The 7,204-nt window shown below is 36.5% G+C and overlaps 1 non-coding gene across 1 annotated transcript; it reads right to left on the bottom strand.

Annotated features, from left to right (window-relative positions):
• Positions 1–4,287: 4,287 nt before the first annotated feature.
• LOC126949500 (U8 small nucleolar RNA) lies at positions 4,288–4,423 on the bottom strand. Its single transcript, XR_007723779.1, has one exon. It is a non-coding gene; the product is annotated as a U8 small nucleolar RNA (small nucleolar RNA).
• Between the last annotated feature and the right edge of the window lie 2,781 nt (positions 4,424–7,204).

A 7,204-nucleotide genomic window follows, 5' to 3' on the forward strand; every position in this document is an offset into this window, starting at 1 on the left:
GCAGGTGAACTCAATCTAGTTAAAGCTGTGGCCCAATCTGGAACAACTCAACTATCAAAGGAATCTGAGCAATCACCTTGTCTGAGAGATGAAACGCCTCTATTGCTCTTCTTATCACGGTGTCTGGAACACAAACAGCCAATGGAAGCAGAACTACAGAAGACCGCATTACCTAAGGAGCAGAGAGAACTTTAAAACAACTATTGTTAATACATTAAATAATAATATAGTAGGTAAAGAGTATTTAAAGAGAGAAGAATCACATAGACTTCTACAACCAAAAAAAAAAAAATACTGCATTTTTTCATTTCAAAATGTACTAGATAAGATTAACAGCAAATTGCACACACATAGTAGATAAAAGACTAAGTAAACTTGAAGACAGGCCAATCGAAATTATATAAACTGAGGAAAAAAATAAAATACTTTGTAAGGACAGAGTCATCTGCATTCTGTAAGATACACTTAAATAGTCTAACTTGTATAATTAAAGTCACAGAAAGGGAATAAAACAAAAATATTTGGAAGAAATTGTACTATTTTGCACATTTGATGGGCAAGACCTCAAGCCACAGATGCAAGAAGCCCAACAAATCCCAAGCAAAATAAATAGTTTAACAGAAACCACATCTACAAGCATCATAGTCAAATTGCTAAATATGAAAGATAGAAGCAGCTACAGAAGAAAGTCACAGTGCACACACAAAAACAATGATAAGAATAATCGATGACTTTTCATAAGAAACAATGGCAGAAGACAATAAAATGACATTTATAAAGTACTGGGGGAAAAACTATTTGCCTAAAATTCCATATCCATCAAAAATATATGTTAAAAACCAGGACGAAATAAAAGTATTTGCAGATAAAGGAAAGCTAAAATAAAGTTTCCCAATACTTTCATTTTACAAGTACTTTAAAAAGTTATTTAATTTGAAGGGAAATTATGCTATATGAAAACTTGGAATTACAAGGGGAAGTGAAAAACAGTAGAAATAGTAAATAGAAAGGCAAATCAAAAATACTCTCTTATTTAATTTTTTCAAAAATAATTGTTTTACTTTAAACGTAAAAACTACAAGACTGCATTGTGGGGTTCATAATATAGATGGAAGAGTTATATATAATAAAACAAAGGAGAGGAGGCGTAAATGCAGGTTCTTTGATTGTGTGTGAAGTGATATAACATGAATTCAATGTAAACTGTGTTAAAGATGCATATTGTAATACATCTTTATTGTAATGTAACCATTTATTATGGGCTCCTAGAGCAAGCATTAATACATTTAAAAGAAGTATAGCTAAAAAGCTAATAAAGGAAATAAAATGGAACTTTTAAAAGCATTAGATTACAAGTACTTTAAAAAGTATGTAAAAGTACTTTTACAGTGAGAGGTGACAGAGCGCTGGCAGCCCTCGCAGTCCTCGCTCGCTCTCGGCGCCTCCTCGGCTGGGCGGCCAGAACCATTCTGGCGGCACTTGAGGAGTCCTTCATCCCGCCGCTGCCCTGTCGAAGCCCCTCTCTGAGCTGGCTGAGGCCAGAGCCTGGCCCCTCTGCTTGCTGGGAGGTGGGGAGACGCGGGCGGGAACCGGGGCCAGCGCGAGTTCCGGGTGGGCGTGGGCTCGGTGGGCCCCGCCCTCGGGGCCGGCCTGCGCTCTCTGCCGGGCAGTGAGGGGCTTAGCACCTGGGCCAGCAGCTGCAGAGGGTGCACCGGGTGCCCCAGCAGTGCCTGCCCTCGGGCATTGCGCTCCAATTCTCGCTGGGCCTCAGCTGCTTCCCCGTGGGGCAGGGCGGGACCTGCAGCCTCCTGCGCGGCGGAGCCTCCCTGACGAGCACCGCCCCCGGCGCCCCTGCGCCCGGTCCCATAGATGGCCCAAGGGCTGAGGAGTGTGGGCGCATGGCGTGGGACTGGTGGGCAGCTCCGCCTGCAGCCTGGGAGCGAGATCCACTAGGTAAGCCAACTGAGCTCCTGAGTCTAGTAGGTACTTGGAGAACCTTTATGTCTAGCTAAGGGAGTGTAAATACACCAATCAGCACCCTGTGTCTAGCTCAAGGTTTGTAAATATGCCAATCAGTACTCGGTATCTAGCTAACCTAGTGGGGACTTGTATAACTTTTCTGTCTAGCACTCTGTGTCTAGCTAAAGGATTGTAAACACACTAATCGGCACTCTTTGTGTCTAGCGCAGGGTTTGTAAATACACCAATCAGTACTCTGTATCTAGCTCAAGGTTTGTAAATACACCAATCAGTACTCAATCAGTACTCTGTATCTAGCTCAAGGTTTGTAAATACACCAATCAGTATTCTATATCTAGCTAACCTACTGAGAACTTGGAGAGCTTTTCTGTCTAGCACTCTGTGTCTAGCTAAAGGATTGTAAATGCACCAATCAGCATTCTGTGTCTAGCTCAGGAATTGTAAATGCACCAATCAGCACTTTGTCAAAATGGACCAATCAGCTCTCTGTGAAACAGACCAATCAGCTTTCTGCAAAATGGACCAATCAGCAGGATGTGGGTGGGGTCAGATAGGGGAATAAAAGCAGTCTGCCTGAGCCAGCCAATGGCAACCTGCTAAGGTCCCATTGCACACTGTGGAAGCTTTGTTCTTTTGCTCTTTACAATAAATGTTGCTGCTCACTCTTTGGGTCCACGCTGCCTTTAAGAGCTGTAACACGCACCACGAAGGTCTGCAGCTTCACTCCTGAAGTCAGCAAGACCATGAACCCACCAGACGGAAGAAACCCGGGACACATCTGAACATCTGAAGGGAACAAACTCCAGACACACCATCTTCAATAACTGTAAGTCTCAGCGCGAGGGTCTGCGGCTTCGTTCTTGAAGTCAGTGAGACCAAGAACCCACCAATTCTGGACACAATAGTATTGAAAGTACTTTTAAAAGAAGTACACCTAACTCTTACTGAGAATAGCATTTATAATTTGTTTATAAAACTAATTATTATCAGTCTTCCATCACTGCTGTAACAAATTACCTCAAAAACATAAGTGTATTATTTTATACTTCTGTATGTTGACACAATTCTCACTGGGCTAAAATTAAGATGTCAGCAGGACTGCATTCCTCTTTGAAGTTTATGGGAGAATTTGTTTTATTTTTCCAACTCCTAGAAACCACGCATCATTTCTTGGCTCTTGAGCACCTTCCTTCATTTTCAAAGACAGCAACTCTCTGACCATTTTTCTGGTCATCACATTTATCTCTGACTGACTACAGCTAGAAAAGTTTCTCTGGTTTTAAGTGTTTATGTGACTAGATTGGACCACCTTGATAATCTCCCCATATCAAGTCCTTAACTTTAATCACATCTACAAAAGTCTCTTTTCCTCAAAAGGTAGCATATTCCTAGGTTCTAAGGATTAGAATTAGGATCTGCACATCTTTGGGAGCCATTATTCTGCCTACCACAGTTGGCAAGGTAGTAGGACACAAACACAGCCTCAAGTCTAGAAATAGAACTAAGCCAATAGCTGGCTTGGTGATTGGATCTGCAATATCACCAAAATTATATCAGTGTAGAGGCACCAAAATACATTAAAACACTTGGTTCTCACTGGGAACCTGGAGCCTATGTGGAAACATAAAAACACTTATTAGAGAGGAGCAAGCGGAGGAGGAGATAAAAGGGGGAAAGAAACTACCATTCAAAATGAGGCTAAAAATCAAAATACTAGGACCACAGCTAACGCTCAGAAAGACAACCAGAAAAAATGCATAATCGGAATGTCAATTTACTGGAGGTAAAATTAATTTTTTTAAAAAAACTGACAAAGAATTTGTAATCAATAGAGTAAATTGACAAGTGAATCATATCCATGAAAAAAGAATTAAAATCTAAGACATTCAACTTTCAAAAATAAAATAAAAACGTGTATTAAAATAAGTAATTACATTTTTAAGCGACACAGAGGTGAAAGTGCGTCCAATGTAAATCTCATTGGAATATAAGAAAAGCATGAAAGAAACAATGCAGAAGTAGTATTTAAAAAGATAATTATTCAGAAGAACAAAATCATAATAAAACTGTAATTGTCAAAGATGAAGAGTCCTAAAAGCTGAAATAAATAACCAATTACCTTTGAAATGAACACAAATTAAACTCACAATGAGCATTGAAATTGCATTACTAAACTAGATAAGGGCAATACAAGAAAAGAAAATTATACAATAATTACACTCAAGAACACAGATGCAAAAATTCTTTTAAAATATAGCAAACAATAAAATTTAGCACTGTGCTTTTATTTTATTTTTTTTAAGAAGTGTCAGGTAAGAGCATTCGGAATATTGCAAGTCCTGATTACACAGAAACTTTAATCACTTATTATTTGAACTCCCATCATCATGTTCTAATCTGCCTTGTAAAAGGAGGAACATGTAAGGATTCTCCCACCTGATGATCAGCACAATGTTCTTAAAAGGACATCATAAACACATAGGGTTCACCCAAAGGAGTGCAAAAATGATGTGTCTTTGGGAAGTCTATTAAATTTAATATACCACATTAACAGAATAAAAGAGAAATAATATGTACAATTCTCAGTTATTCACATATAGCAACTCAATAACAAAAACTATTTGGTAAAATGTGATCTCACTATATTAAAACAAAAAACAAAGCAAACAAACAAAACTACTAGCAAACAAAGAAGGGACTGAAACTTTTCTAATCTGATGTATTATTGAGGCCCAGTCAATAAAATAGATCCCATACCAAGTTGTCCTGTTTCAGGAATTTAACATAGGGAACTAGTTACAGAGGTGTGGAGAGAGCGCAAAGTCCTAAAAGGTGACAGACATTAATGAAGCAGGAAGCTATAACATTCCTAATGTGAGGTACAAAAGGAGGAGGTAATGTAGGTAGATGCCAAGACCTAAGGCTACCAGTCAAGGGCTGGATGTATATAAAGACTCTCTGGTGTGAATGAGGACCATGGAAAAAGGAACTGTCTCTAGGAGGAGATGGAACTACTGTCAGATACTACCTAAAGAAGCATCAAGAGTAGGAGAGAAACTTCCCAACTTCACTTTTTCTTCCACTCCAGTCTCCTAACAGTGCATTCTATTGGCCAAACTTAGCCGAAACCCAGTTGGGAGTGTCTGGGAGATATAGTTTGCAGGAAAAAGGCAGAGATCTAAGAACAAAGAGAGTAATGAGCAACATAACTTGATAAAGGATATCTATTAACAAGCCAAACAAACTTTGAAGACATTTCTTTCACATTAGAAACAAGACACGAATATATTCATCACGACTTATATTCAACAGCCTATTGGAAGACCTAGAAAAACAAATGAAAAGATAGTAATAATAGGAAAGGAATATAAAAAAAAAACCTTATATCCTGACAATGTAATTGTCCACACAGAAAATCTAGGATAATTCTTAATCTTACTATTCAAATTAATAACAGAGTTCAGAATATATAATTAAGTCAATGAATGAAATAAATTGCTGAATATATAATAAAGTCAATGAACAAAAATAGGCTTTCTGGTGGTATGGCTAATGGGTACAAAAGAATGGAAAGAATAAATAAGACCTAGAATTTGCTAGCACAACAGGATGACTATACTAAAAATAATTGAATTGCTTTTCTTAAAATAACTAAAAGGACATTAATATAAATGCTTGAGGTGATGGATACCCATTTACCCTGATGTGATTATTACACGTTGCATGCCTGCATCAAAATATCTCATGTAACCCATAAATATATATACCTATTATATACCCACAAAAGATAAAATGTAAAAAAACAGCCATTGTATTACCATTAATAAGGAATTACAAAATGTAAAAGAAAAAGATACCATTCTCTATAGCAATACATCAAAGGGTATTTAAAAATAAAATTAACACCATGCAAGAGATTTATAGAGAACTTTAGAAGACATTATTGAAGATATGGTTAAAGGAATAGTGATACTGTATTTATGAATCTCAGGAATCAAGACCTGAAAAATTAAACCATGCAAGAGATTTATAGAGAACTTTAGAAGACATTATTGAAGATATGGTTAAAGGAATAGTGATACTGTATTTATGAATCTCAGGAATCAAGACCTGAAAAATGTCAAAAGTCCCCAAGTTAATATAAAAGTTTAATGTAATTCCAATTAAAATCCTAACAAGGTCTTCCATGCAATTTGATAAGTTTATCCTACGAAAATATGAAAGATCAAATGGGCAAAAATAATGAAGAAAAAATTAATGAATAAGGACTAAAGACCACATATGAAAACATTTATTTTAAGGTTTTGTCATTTAAGCTAGGAGAGCATTGGCAGAGATAAACTAGCAGACCAGGAACAGAATAGAATCCAGCAAATAGACACAAGAATATGTAGACTAGATATGTGTTAGAAGTGGTATTGCCAATAATTCAGTAAATGGGGCTATGATAATTGGTTATCCAAAGGTAAAACATTAATAATATGCTTATCCTATGCCATACTCCAAAATAAATCGCAAGGAATTAAAGCCAAAATGTTAAAAACAATTTTTTTAATGTTTAAAAGAGAATATAGAACATGTTTATAACCTTGTTATAAAAAAGAATTTCTTAAACAATACAAATTGCATAAACCACAAAAGAAGATATTAATAAAGTAGACTTTAATACAGCAAAGGTTAAAGTCTGAAAGAAGGTATTTGCAACATGTCACTGAAAAAGAACTAGTACCTAGAATAAATGCAAGAATTCCTGAAAATTAATAAGAATAATGTTAACAGACAAATTTTAAAATAAGTATGGAATTGGAACATATTCAAGTCACAGAATAGGAAATCTAAATGGCTAACAAACACATGAGAAGATAAGCAAACTGACCAACAACCAGAAAAACACAAAATAAAAGAGTAACTTACCATTTCCCGGCCATAAAATTAACGAAAACGTGGCAACCTGCCAATACCAAGGTTTGTCAAGTATGTTGAGAAGCAATCACAGAATTATAAAATTGGTGCAAATATCTTGAGAAGCAACTTGTCAATATCTAATAAAGTTGGTTTACATACCTTGCATAACAAACTACTCTAATAGCCAGTGATGTAAAGCAGTAATTATGCTCACAGCTCAGTCAGAAAAAGGATCAATGTTTCCATATATTCATATAAAGGCCTACTATGTGATGCTTTAAATGAATGAGCTAAAGCCATATGTATCAACATAAACAAA

This window comes from Macaca thibetana, chromosome 2, assembly GCF_024542745.1.
Source record: "Macaca thibetana thibetana isolate TM-01 chromosome 2, ASM2454274v1, whole genome shotgun sequence".
Lineage (NCBI taxonomy): Eukaryota > Metazoa > Chordata > Mammalia > Primates > Cercopithecidae > Macaca > Macaca thibetana.